At 42.9% G+C, this 13,073-nt stretch overlaps 1 long non-coding RNA gene across 1 annotated transcript in view; it reads right to left on the reverse strand.

Moving 5' to 3' along the window:
• Positions 1-9,452, reverse strand: part of LOC147030097 (uncharacterized) — a 69,830-nt gene extending 60,378 nt beyond the window's left edge. The window contains exon 1 of the long non-coding RNA XR_015055762.1: positions 9,394-9,452. This is a non-coding gene — a long non-coding RNA (uncharacterized LOC147030097). The remainder of the gene's footprint in view (positions 1-9,393) is intronic.
• Between the last annotated feature and the right edge of the window lie 3,621 nt (positions 9,453-13,073).

Below are 13,073 nucleotides of genomic sequence, written 5' to 3' on the forward strand. Positions count from 1 at the left end.
AATATGCCCAAAACTGGAAAAAAAACATCAATAGTTCAGCGTACGCCAGCGTTTTACATACATTTTGATACGTTGCCATACGCTGGCTAAAACGTCAAGGTGTGACAGCGGCTTTAGCTCTGACCTTCCCAGGATTCTGTAGGTTACACATGCGCTGTGAATAATCCTCCTCATTAAACGACCGAAATCCAGGCTCACTACTCACCTCCACTCATCTGTTTCTTTTTTTTCTCACCTCTAGAACCAACTTCCCCAGTCTCTTCAGTCCTGCTCTTCTCTTCGGGGCTTCAAGACAACTGTTCACTGCTACCTCAGATCTATAACCATGACCCCCCCCCCCTTTCTACCTGAAATGACTCCATTCGCAAGCACTCCTCTTTCCAGGTTATTGCGATTTTTCTCCCTATCTCTTACCTCTTTTCATTTGTTAGTTGATGGTTGGTTTATTCTTTTTATGTTTCCTCCCAACTTTCCCCTTTCTCTTCGTATTGGGTTTCATTCAGCTTGTGTGCAGCTTGTTGACCCCAATGCACCCTTCTCTCCCTCCCCTTGATCTCACTGTCACTCTCACTCCTAGTCTGCTGTTGGTGTTTTTCTAACCTCCAATTTTGTTCCCTTCAATTATGCTGTAGCTCTTCCACGAACCTCGATCATGTATACTCACGAAAAAGGAAAAAAAAAAAAAAAACGAAAAAAAAAAACGAGGAAGCTGGAGTCCTTCAACACAAGGAATGGCCCTCTCAAAGCCCAGATCTCAATATCGTTGAGGTCCAGCATCTTTGATGATCCTTGGGAAGGGGTGTGTGTGTGTGTGTGTGTGTGTGTGTGTGTGTGTGTGTGTGTGTGTGTGTGTGTGTGTGTGTGTGTGTGTGTGTGTGTGTGTGTGTGTGTGTGTGTGTGTGTGGTTATAGATATTTTGATGTGTCTTGGACTATTTTATTTCATTTTCAGATTTGTTATGACCATTCAAAAGAAAATAATTTAATTTATTTTGTGTTAAACACAATATGCTGCCATTGAAAATGGAAACATCCTCAGTCGGGGCTCGTAAGATGTAGATAGTCGAAACTTGTTTTTGGTTGTTGACATTTATAGCGTGTACAGTATGGCTTTCAGCCGACTCTGTTTGCTTATTTTGTACCATTTGTTGTGCTACGGTGAATTAAAATCACGGTGATTAAAGCTGATGTGTGTTAATGATGGCGTGCTACACGTTTCTTCGGCAGGCTGTTACGTGCTATGTGTATAGCAATTAAAAACCAACCAAAGAGTTTTAGTGTAATTACTGTTTATACGAGTGTTAAATTCGTTAACGAGGTCAAAATATATATTTTTATAATTGGGAGTAGTTCAATTATAACATCTAAATTGATTGTAATGAGCACTAATGGAAAGCAATATTCTCTCCCTACTCTCTTTGGCACTGATGCTTGGATGAAATGTAAATTATACGGTGTTTATTTGAACTTACTCTTCTGTAATTAAACAAGGCATTTAATTGAAGTCATCTTCGGAAGCTGTTTCATTTGTGAAATAAACAAAGATAGCGTGATGTGCTCACATTTGAACAGATAGTGCCCGTGCAGTTTTCAAACACAGAACATTTATATATTATCAGGAACATTTTAGTAATGTACATTTCATATTCTTTGGTGACTTAAAACATTTAAGATGGCAATATCTTTGCTCTAAAGTCTAAAGCAACGATCATATCTACTCTTGCTTTGAATTTTCCCATTTATTCAGAGGGTGATCTAAGTAAAATGAGCATTGCAGTTTTGGATGAAGGAACAGTAAAATCATTTAAACTTGGAGGAAATGCTGAGCAGTTTTTCTCATTTACGCTTTTCTATTTTTGTTATTAAACAATTGATGCAGCGGCTTGTGTTCAATATTTTCTTGCTTGCCGAGAATCGCATACATCTTGTGATTCTCTATTTGAATTTTTCTTTGCGTGAGACTCCTTTTGAGAAATTAACAATAGAATCAGAAATTGATTTTATTTTTGGAGTGAATAAAATGTCCATTTGAAAGGTAGGCCACTCTCACAAGCCTTTTTGAGTTTAATTACTGTTTTTATTGTAATATTAATCTGAATACTTAACCACGATAGTATTACAGGCAGTGAACAAATATGAGGATTCATCAATGTATTGTGACCATTTCATCTTCATGTTTTCCCTAATGCAATGCTTTACTTGGCAAAGTTGTTTCAAATATATGATCTTTGCTATATTTTAAAAAAGATTATTCACAATGAGTTGTGTAGATTACAACACATAGCCCCACTCCACCAAAACATGCTTACAAAATAAATAAACCAAAAACAAATTATGATACAGATTTGTAATCATCTGTACTAGAAGCAAAATCGAATGCTGCTGAAAATATTCATGTAGTTAAGATTGTGAGTTCACAGTTAGACAAACGCTTGGTTGTTTATAACCTCACATAATTTTGGTGTCCCCCACAAAGCAACCAGATGTGCCAACAATCCCTCTAGTCTGCCGATATTGTCAAATAATCCCCGTCAAAGGTTTGTGCTTTTCAGGGTGCTGGATGTGTGCCCATCCATAGCATGCTAAGAGTTCCAAGTGAAGGTAAACAACCATCCCAGCCTGCCAACATGTTCAGCGTGCTTCCACTTTAATTAAAGAACTAATCAGACATGCTGGATAAAACCCTTCCCTCCCCAATGTTCCCCCTGGATTATGTGTGGCTTAATTACATTGCGCAGCAAATCCGCCTTTTATTACACTCTCCCTAACTGCCACGCATATGGCCTTAACAGGGCCTGGAAAATAAACCAGCCTCAAACAGATGATCAACTTTCAGATTTAATCTCAGGTTTCCTTAAAGAGATATTTTAAAACGTTCAGTAGTTAAAAAAGTTCCTTTTTTTGTGCAACCTTCTACCAATTATGACAACCAACATAATTTACTATACTTTTGAAATATCCACAATTCTGTCATCCTGGAATTGTTATTAAATATAAACATATACAGTCATAACATTACACCTCTGTTTGTTTGTTTATGCTTATCGCTTGTTCACAAAACGATCATGTGCACTTCGGCAGTCTCTTCATATAAACTGAGTTTAGTCAACGCCATCTGTTCAACCAGAACATGCTTCATGATGACAACACTTTTCATTAATGCTTTACTGGGCCTTGTTTATTAAATCGTCTCATGAAATACACGCAAGGGATGCATATCTAATAAGTTGTACAAGAGTGATTTTGTGTACGGTATGCCCCAGAATCCACTGGATCGACGATGATACATAAAGATGGTGGTCATGAACAGAGAAGGCTTTCAAACAAAGTCATGAACAGAGAAGGCTTTCAAACAAATCATATGTTGTATTCAAACAAAAACGAGTTGAAAGGTGATATTATAAAAGATATTTACTTCATTCAAACAATTAATAACCTATGATGTAAATGATGCATTTTCCTTGAAGATAACTTCATGAGAGTGAACCTCCTGTCATTGGCAAAGTTAAGGTGTGTAAGTGCTTCACATTTGAACAGTTGCACTTCTTCATAATGTCCAAGTACAGCCTTTCATAAGAATAACGTTTTTGTGACGAGTTCCCATACTAATACTGAATACGTGACTTTCAAAATGATATAATCCACCCCAGATTGCTCAGTGCGCAAGCACAGAAAACCCTGGTAACAAAGTAAATCGGGATAGCCTTCCAGACATTTTTCGTGTCTCCCAGATATGGATTGTAGAATGAAACGACTCTACTTTTAAAGAAGCCGAAAGTACTTGGAAGCATATAGTACTGAAAACACCCAAAAGCACCGTGAGACAGCGGTGTGCCTCCACACAATAAAATAGTTGGACAACTCGCTGATAAACTCGTCCAAAAAGTTGATATGTTGCAGTTCATACTGAAAAATCCTCCTGATGATGTACACCCGTGAAAGGCCAAAGGTTTGTATACGTGTGTGTTCGAACCAAACCTTCATGCTTCTTAACACTAATGGAAAGTTCATATCTGGGGCTTGTCGATGCACAGGGTACTATGAATTAAATTTATGATATTTAAATTTATATTTACTATGAAGTGTGTTTCGGAGTGCGCGCGCGCACGTGTGTGTGTGTGTGTGTGTGTGTGTGTGTGTGTGTGTGTGTGTGTGTGTGTGTGTGTGTGTGTGTGTGTGTGTGTGTGTGTGTGTGTGTGTGTGTGTGTGTGTGTGTGTGTGTGTGTGTGTGTGTGTGGATGGGAGTGGGAGTTGTATGGGCTGTGAGTGTCGTTATATTAATATATATATATATATATATATATATATATATATATATATATATTTATATATATATATATATATATATATATATATATATATATATATATATATATATATATATATATATATATATATATATAGACATATTTGGTTGGTTCTGGAGCCGCAGGATAAATTATAATACATTTTTGCATATATTGATGAAAGGATAAGCATCTGTTCGTTTGTGTTTATGTGTGCACTGTATATGTGTGTTCTCACCACTGCTGCCGCTAACTAATTGGATTAACAGGAAATGGTACAAACCTAACTCCTCTCATCCATGAATATTTCTCATAGTCCTATCTTCTCTTGATCATTTAGCATTCATACGTCATTTTGAAAGTCACGCATTGTATTCTTCAACTTTGGTGTGGTGTTTGTTGTGTGCAAAAAAGGAAGGAAGCAAAGGGCATGGGTGGGAAGACTATCAAGTGATGGATGTGCAAATATAATGTTGTTGTAGGGTACAATGAGAGAGTTGTAGTTGTATAGTATATTGTAGGGTATGAGGAACTTAAGGAAGTTAGGTATCTGGATGAGGAATGGAATAGGTGCAGAGAGGTGGTTATGAAAGTTGAAGAAAGGATAATTCTCCATCTCTTCTGGATCTGATTTTGACAAATTTCCCTGACAATATCTGCTGCTCTTCCTTCGCTCCAATTGGTTCTTCTGACCATGTCCTTGTTAAAGTGGACATCTGTCTGGCTGTTATCAGAGAACCACCTCACCGCCGTCGAGTCTGGCATTTCACTCAAGCCGACTGGCAGGGTCTCCGAGCAGCCATCAAACTTACAGACTGGTCTCCTATCACTACTTTCTCAAACATCAACTCATCCTGGGAATTCTTTCAAAGAAACTTGCTCTCCCTCATGCACAGTTTTATCCCCTCTCGTGTTCAGTTGTCTTACCCTTCCTCCCGCCCTTGGTTTACTGAAGCTTGTGGCGAGGCAGTTGTCCTGAAACAACTTGCCTTTGCCTCATGGAAAGCAAACCCAACTGAGGGCAATCTCAGTTCTTTCCACAAAGCTCGGAACAAGTGTGTATCTACCCTCAGGAGAGCCAGAAAACAACATCTTTCTCATCTCAAGTCTGAACTCTCAAACCTCTCTCCCTCCTCAAAATCCTGGTGGCGTTTAATCAAATCTGTTTCTGGTGTATGTTCCCCCTCCATCCCCTCCCTTACCTCAAATGGCCGCACTGCTGATTCCACACGTGATAAAGCTGAATGTCTAAACTCGGTGTTTGCAGCTAAATCTTGTATCCTAAACCCATCACTATCTCTACCCACTTTACCCAGTCGCACCAAACTGTCCCTGGACTCTGTATCCTTTTCTCCTAACAAGGTGGAGAGCTTGCTTTCAAACCTCAAGTCAGATTCCGCAACCGGTCCAGACGGCATCAGCCCACGTGTCCTCAAAGCCTGCTCTTCTGCTCTTGCTCACCCTCTCTCTGTTCTATTCACCCTCTCATTTGCCCAAGGTCATCTGCCATCTGCTTGGAAATCTGCTAACATCACTGCCATGCATAAAAAAGGTGCAAAAACAGATTCCTGTAACTACAGACCAATCAGTCTTCTCCCAATCATCAGCAAGGTTATGGAATCCATCATCGCTTCAGACATGAAATCCTTCCTCTTCTCCAATGGCTTGATTTCCAATCATCAATTTGGTTTCAGACCAGGTCACTCTACCCTGGATATGCTGCTTCTGCTCTCCCATCAATGAATGGAGGTCCTCAATGCCAGACAGGAAATCCGAGCCGTATCCCTGGACATATCACATGCTTTTGACACAGTCTGGCACCCTGCCCTACTCACCAAACTCTCTTCCCATGGTATTCAAAGCCATCTCCACTCATGGCTCGCAGACTTCCTCTCCTGTCGCAGTCAACATGTGGCCCTAAATGGAGTTCTTTCATCCCCTCTTCCTGTGCAGGCTGGAGTTCCTCAAGGTAGCGTTCTGGGCCCTGTTCTTTTTCTGGTTTTCATAAATGATCTCTCGAACTCTCTGGAAAATCCTATATTTCTCTTTGCCGACGACTCCACCCTCTGCCGTACCATCTGTCATCCCTCAGACCGGCAAGCAGCAGCTTCTTCGCTCACTGCAGATCTGGATAAAATCACAAACTGGTCCAACACGTGGAACATGTCTTTCAATCCAGACAAATCTCACACTCTCAATATGTCTCTTCAAAAGGACCGTTTAGAAAACCCCCCCCATCCACTTTCTCAACAATCCTCTGGAAGAAGTCTTTTCTTTCAAGCTTCTGGGTCTCACTATCTGCCATGACCTTTCCTGGGAAAGTCACATTTCCAACCTCGCCTCAAAAGCCAGTCGCCGACTGGGAATCCACCGTCGTGCAAAGTCCTTCGTCGGCCCTTTTGAGCTCCTGACCACTTACAAAGCTTTTGTCCGTAGCCTGATGGAGTACTGCTCTCCCCTCTGGGCTGGTGCTCCTGCCTCCCACCTTTCTCAGCTTCACGGTGTCGAAACCAGGGCATTTAAGATCATCGGCATCTCCCGCAATGAAGCTGAGTCTTTGGGCCTCTCACTCAATCACCGCAGGTTGGTCGGTGGTCTTTCTGTCTTCTACCGACTCCTCTCCAGCCATGCCCCCCCCCCCCTGCTCTCTCTGCGATTTGTCCCCACCACATTTCCACAGGGCGCTCAAGGTCCGCCAACAACCCCCTTCTGGTAAAAATACCAAAATCACGAATCACTGCTCATCTTCACTCTTTCATTCCTCTTTTTTCCCGCCTTTGGAATAAACTTCCTCACTCTATTCTTTCCCATTCTTCCCTCCAGGCTTTCAAAACAGCTGTTCACCACCACCTCTTATCTTCCCCCATCCAAATCCTCGATCTTTTCTACCCCCGATAATCCACCCAAGCCCACTTCCTTCATTTCTCCTGCTTTCCTTCCTGAAAGTCCCTGTAATGTCCATCTTCTCTTCGCCATGTTCCCCGTCCCATCCCCATCCCTCTCCCTTCCACAGTTCACCTAATGTGTCTGTTCCCCACTGTTTTGTCCCTTCCACTCCCGCCCCTCTTGTCTCATGCCTCCTTGCTGTGAGTTGTGTGTTAGCTCTCACACGAGCCTCGACCAAGGTATACAAAAAAAAAGAATATTTCTGTCGAAAAACATGAGGAAAGGAAAAATAATAGAAACCAGGTTTGGTGGATGGAGGAAGTGGCAAAGGTAGTCTCTGAGAAGAAGGAAGTTTGGAAGAGGATAGAAAAAATCAAGGATAGTGGATGACAACTGGATGCAGGGTTACTGTGCTTTTATGAGCAGAAGAATAAATAAACAAAGAGAGCTGTGGATATGGAAAGGAATGATATGGAAGTGGATGTGTAGAGTAAGTGAAACGAGGATGGTGGGAAAAAGATGATCTCTAAAATAGCTTGAGACAGGGATGAGGATGGTAAGGATGTGAAGGAGGGATGGAAGTGGGAAGTTAATAACTGAGAGTGAAGGAGTACAGAAGGTATGAGAAAGCTCTTTCAAGGATGAAGAGAGCATGATACTGCTTGGGAATGAGCATGATATTATGAAAGCTTGGCTGGGAAACAAACTTCAGCACATTTTGGACCTACTGCCTGATGGAAGATCACCAAAGTTCTTTCCATGCCAACTGACCATCTATAGGCACCAAGCCCTCTCCACATCGATTCTTCAGTCCTCAACCTGACCCCTCTCTCTATACTCCCCATAGCTTTGCTTTTGGCAATTTCCATTCAATATTTCTCACAGCATTTCATTCTGGTTTCCCATTCGATGATCCATAGATCAGTCATTTCAGTTTCACTTTTCTACATCAGTTTCACTTTGGATATCAATTTCGATTCATCATCACAACTTGGAATGCGATGCGAATGGTACATGAAAAACGTCATCAAAAACGATTTTCGGGGGAATCTTTTTCGATTTTATAAATTGTGTAGAGGGATCTGGAGTGGCTTAAGGGTCTGAAAAGTCTAAAAGTGGTCTTGAGTGTTTTTAATGGTCTGAAGGGTCATAAAGGGGTTGAAAGTGTTCAAAGGGTCGAGGGGTCTTAAATGGGTCTAAATGTCTAAGAGGTCTAAGGGCAAGAGCAAAAGTTGTCTGAAATTATCCAAAGGGTCTTAAAAGGTCTGTTGGTCTGAAAAGTGTTGAAAGGGTCAGAAAGGGTCTAAATGTGTATTAAAGGGTCTAAGGTGTGTAAAATTCCTGGTGTTGGCTTAATGGTTCAGGTGGTGGGCTTGGGATCCCAGGATCTTAAGTTCAAATCCCACTCGGCTATTGAATTAATAAGAGGTGGGGTTGACTCTGCCTGTCACCCTTCTGAGATCGGCAAAATGAGTGCCAGCTTGCACTGCTTCGGCAGCACCAATGCTCTGCACAGAGTATGGTCCCAATGGATGGATGGGGTGGAAATGGTCTACAGGCGATACAGCGTGTAAAGGAGTGAAGCTGTAGTAAACAAATTACCTCATGTGAGTAAATAAATTAACTCTGGAGTGCAACACAGCAATAATGGGACAAATGACCTACTCATGGCTGTTGAAAACACCTATTTATGTGCATAATCATTAAAAATCCGATCGTAGAAAGTTTCTTTCCGAATTAACTTTGAGAGCTCAAAGCAGTAATGTCACAAAAAACAAAAACATTTCGGTTATTTCTAAATAGATGGACAACTTATGTTTACTGTTGCAGCCTCTTGTTCCTCTTCTCGGGGTGGCATCACTTTTTAAAATTCCATCATCCAGATTATGGCATAGCTCACACACAACCATCCAAAAAGTCATTTTACAGCACGTTTAAATATGTAATGAAAATAGTGAAATATGTAACAAGTGAAATAAAGCCTACACTCCGAAGGTTTTTCCCTCGCATTCATTTCACGGTCGTTACATAACGGCTCTGGAAACACTCCCCAACCCCCTTTAAGTGTAAAACTCAGACGTTTGGACATGCACTCACCTCCACCAAACTCGAAACCCCAACTGCGAACCGTTAGATATGTTATTTTACAGGGCCCCTCAGATAAGACATTATTAAGAGGCCGGAAATCTTGATAATACTGTAAGAAATTAAATATATCTCACCTGCGAGTGAATATTTCTGTGATAGTGACCAGAAACCATTTGCAAATCAAACAAATTAATGGTTACCAAGGTTACCGCCTCCACACACTATTATACGTCATCACTGATTTTTTTTTTTTTTGTTACACTGAATTCCCGTTTCTATCAATAATAAACACTCCATAAATGTTCTCATTTGAGGTGAGACATCTGTACAGTATGCTGATTTCCGGTTGTGCTCCGTGATTGCGAATGAACGTCACTTCCGGTCTGGCCCAACATGGACTCCTGAGTATGTTACAACATCTACAATGAAATCAATCAAATCATCCATGATCAATTTACCATCAAAAATCAAATCACGTTGTTAACTTGGTTCTTTTAAACTATACGATGCATTGATATTTGAGGTGCATATTTGTTGAAGTTAGCTAAGATGGCAACATTTTTTTTCTTTCTACAAACTCTCTTTTCACCTTTGAGAGTTGCATCTTTGGATGAGCAGTAAAATTCCCTTTAAATTGATGTCAAAGATGTATTTGTACTATGTTTGGTTTTTTGAATGATTAGCACGTTTCAGAGGTCAAGTGACTCCTCCTTCACCGGTTTTAATTGACAGTTATTTTTTTTAGATTTGATGATCAGAGGTTACCACCTCACCAAATATATTGAAATGAAAACGAGAGAAGAACCTTCAGTTTAGGCTTTATTCCATTTGATTGAAGCCGCTTCTACGGGCACACCAGGAAATACAGACGCAGCAAGGAGTGCATAAGCAGTAAGGTACACACGCGCAACTAATCACCGCAAAATAAATCAGTATTATATATCAATCAGTATTCTCACCATTCAATGAGCACCAAGTGAGCCGCCGACATAAAACGACAATGCCCCTGGGACAATCACCCCCGACCGTGCCGAACCGCAGCTTTATCTCTTCTGTGCTCGAGCCGGGCAGCATGTGATCACACGTCACGACCTTCAATTCACCACATTCTCCCCGTCTTTAAAATGTAACTAGAGGCCCAGCTAACGCACCATGATTACTTCAGCGCTACAGGAGTATACATTTCAAGCAATGCGAACTATCTAAACTACAGAAGCATACATGCCAAGCAGTGAGGATTATTTGGAGTTGTAGGAGCATGGTAATGAGCATCGATATATTATGTGACGAGCATATAGGAGCATGAGCATTGAAGATGCCGATAATCCCCTTTACAGATTGAGTCGGCGAGGGGGTATTATTCGTCGGCCTCTCCGGGTGTAGATGGTGGTTTCACTTGAGAGAGGCTTCCGATCCTCTTGGTGAGCCTCGACTCGTGCCGGAGATGACTCCCCGATCGCTTTCGGGTGGAACACGGTAGCTCCGTCGTCACCCTTCTCGGGTGGAGTCCCTGGGGGGGGAACACCTGGGGAGGGGATGTCAGAGGGAGGTGTGCCAGATGGTGGTGTACCTGCGGGAGGAGTGCCTGAGGGAGCCAAATGGCGGACCGACACAGTGGTCTCCCTGCCATCCGGGAGCCTGACATGAGCATACTCAGGATTAGTATCGATGAGTTCGACCTCTTCCACCATGGGTTCATACTTGCTTTGTCGTACCGGGCGTTTCATGAACACGGTTCCGGGATGGGTCAGCCAGTTGGGCACCGATTGGCCGTCAACATAACGTCGTTGGTGAGTAAACATTCGTTCGTGAGGAGTTGCATTGGTGGACGTGCAGAGCAAAGAGCGTATGGAATTCAGAGCGTCGGGAAGGGTAACCTCCCACCGCTCGGGGCCCAGTCCTCTTGATTTCAACGCCAGAGTTACGGCTTTCCAAATGACTCCGTTATACCGTTCCACCTGCCCGTTACCCTGTGGGTTGTAACCCGTCGTTCGACTAGTCGCTATGCCGTGCTCTAATAGGAATTGTTTTAGCCCGGCCGACATGAAACACTGCCCTCTGTCTGAATGTATGTACGAAGGTTTCCCAAACATAGCGAAGAGGTCAGACAGACATTTCACGACAGTGCCCGAGGTCATATCCGAGCACGGAAATGCGAAAGGGAACCTTGAATATTCATCAACAACAGTGAATATGTATCTGTTGTCTGTCTCGGTCGGCAGGGGCCCTTTGAAGTCGATATTTAGTCTCTCGAAGGGAGAAGTGGCCTTGATCAGTCTGCCAGAAGCCGCACCATAGAATCTGGGTTTTAGTTCAGCACAAACAGGGCATGAAGCATTCATTTGTTTAATATCTTCAATAGAATAGGGCAGGTTCTGTCTGCATACGAAATGTGCCATTCTGGTTACCCCTGGGTGGCACAGAGACACATGGAGGTCTTGCAAAGCCCGACTGATTGTCGCCGAGCAGTAGACCCGTGAGAAGGTGTCTGCAGCAGGGTTTTCCCTCCCGGGCCGGTAAACAATGTCGTAACTATAGCAGGCTAGGTCTATCCGCCATCTCATAATTTTTTCATTCTTAATTTTCCCGTTATTTTTCCCATCAAACATGAATGCCACGGATCGTTGGTCCGTAACGAGCGTGAAGTGGTTTCCCAGTAAATAATGTCTCCATTTCCGCAGCGCTTCGACGATGGCGTACGCTTCCTTCTCTATTGCCGAGTGTCTCTGCTCGCTTCCAGAGAGAGTTCTCGAGAAGAACGCGACGGGTCGCCCAGACTGATTAAGCGTAGCAGCTATCGCGTGATCTGAAGCATCTGTCTCCACCACGAAGGGCACCGAGCTATCGATCGATAATACCACGGAATTACTGATATCGTCTTTGAGGTTGTGGAAAGCTGTTACAACAGCGGCATCTGGTGGAAAGTTTTTGCAATGCACTAGGGGATGTATTTTCTCGGAGTATTGCGAAATCCATCTCGCATAGTAAGCGAACATGCCGATCACCCGGCGCATTGTCTGCAGGTCCTGAGGTGGGGGTAGCTCACGGAGTGGGCGCAATCATTCAGGATCAGGCTTAATTGTGCCGTCGGCTATCGTGTAGCCGAGAAGGTCAATTGACCTTGCCGAGAATACGCATTTCTCGTAGTTGAGAGTCAGATTATATTTTCTAGCAATGCTCAAGAATCTGTCCAGATTCATGTCATGTTCCCCCTGATCCCTACCGCACACTGTGACATTGTCCATGTAAACAAAAGTGTCTTTGAGGTTTTCATCTGAGATGATGTCGTCCATAACCCGTTGGAAGCAAGCTACTCCATTCGTGATGCCGAATGGTATCCTCCTGAATTGGAAGAGGCGCCTACCTGCCTGGAATGCGGTGTAAGGTTTGTCTTCCTCTCGGATGGGAATTTGATGATAGGCGCTTCGCAAGTCGATGGTGCTGAATATCTTATAATTGGCCACGCGTTCGACCATCTCGTCTATGTGCAGCAGGGGGTAGGCGTCAAGTTGGGTGAAGCGATTGACCGTTTGGGAATAATCGACAACCATTCGTTTCTTATGGTTCTGGCTGCCGGTCACCAACACCTGTGCGCGCCATGGCGAATCGCTCGGTTCTATAATTCCTTCTTCCAGTAATCGCTTGGTTTCTGAAGTGATGAAATTCATGTCAGCAGTGGTATATCGCCGCGATTTGATCGCTATCGGTTTGCAGGCCGGCGACAAGTTAGCAAACAGCTGGGGGGACGTTACCTCTGCGGTAGTCAAGGCATTTAAAATTAGACGAGGTTTGCTTCCTCCAAAGGGTATTTCGA

This window comes from Eptatretus burgeri, chromosome 3 (assembly GCF_056783735.1).
Source record: "Eptatretus burgeri isolate ZD-2024b chromosome 3, Ebu_testis_v1, whole genome shotgun sequence".
NCBI classification, from domain to species: Eukaryota; Metazoa; Chordata; class Myxini; order Myxiniformes; family Myxinidae; genus Eptatretus; species Eptatretus burgeri.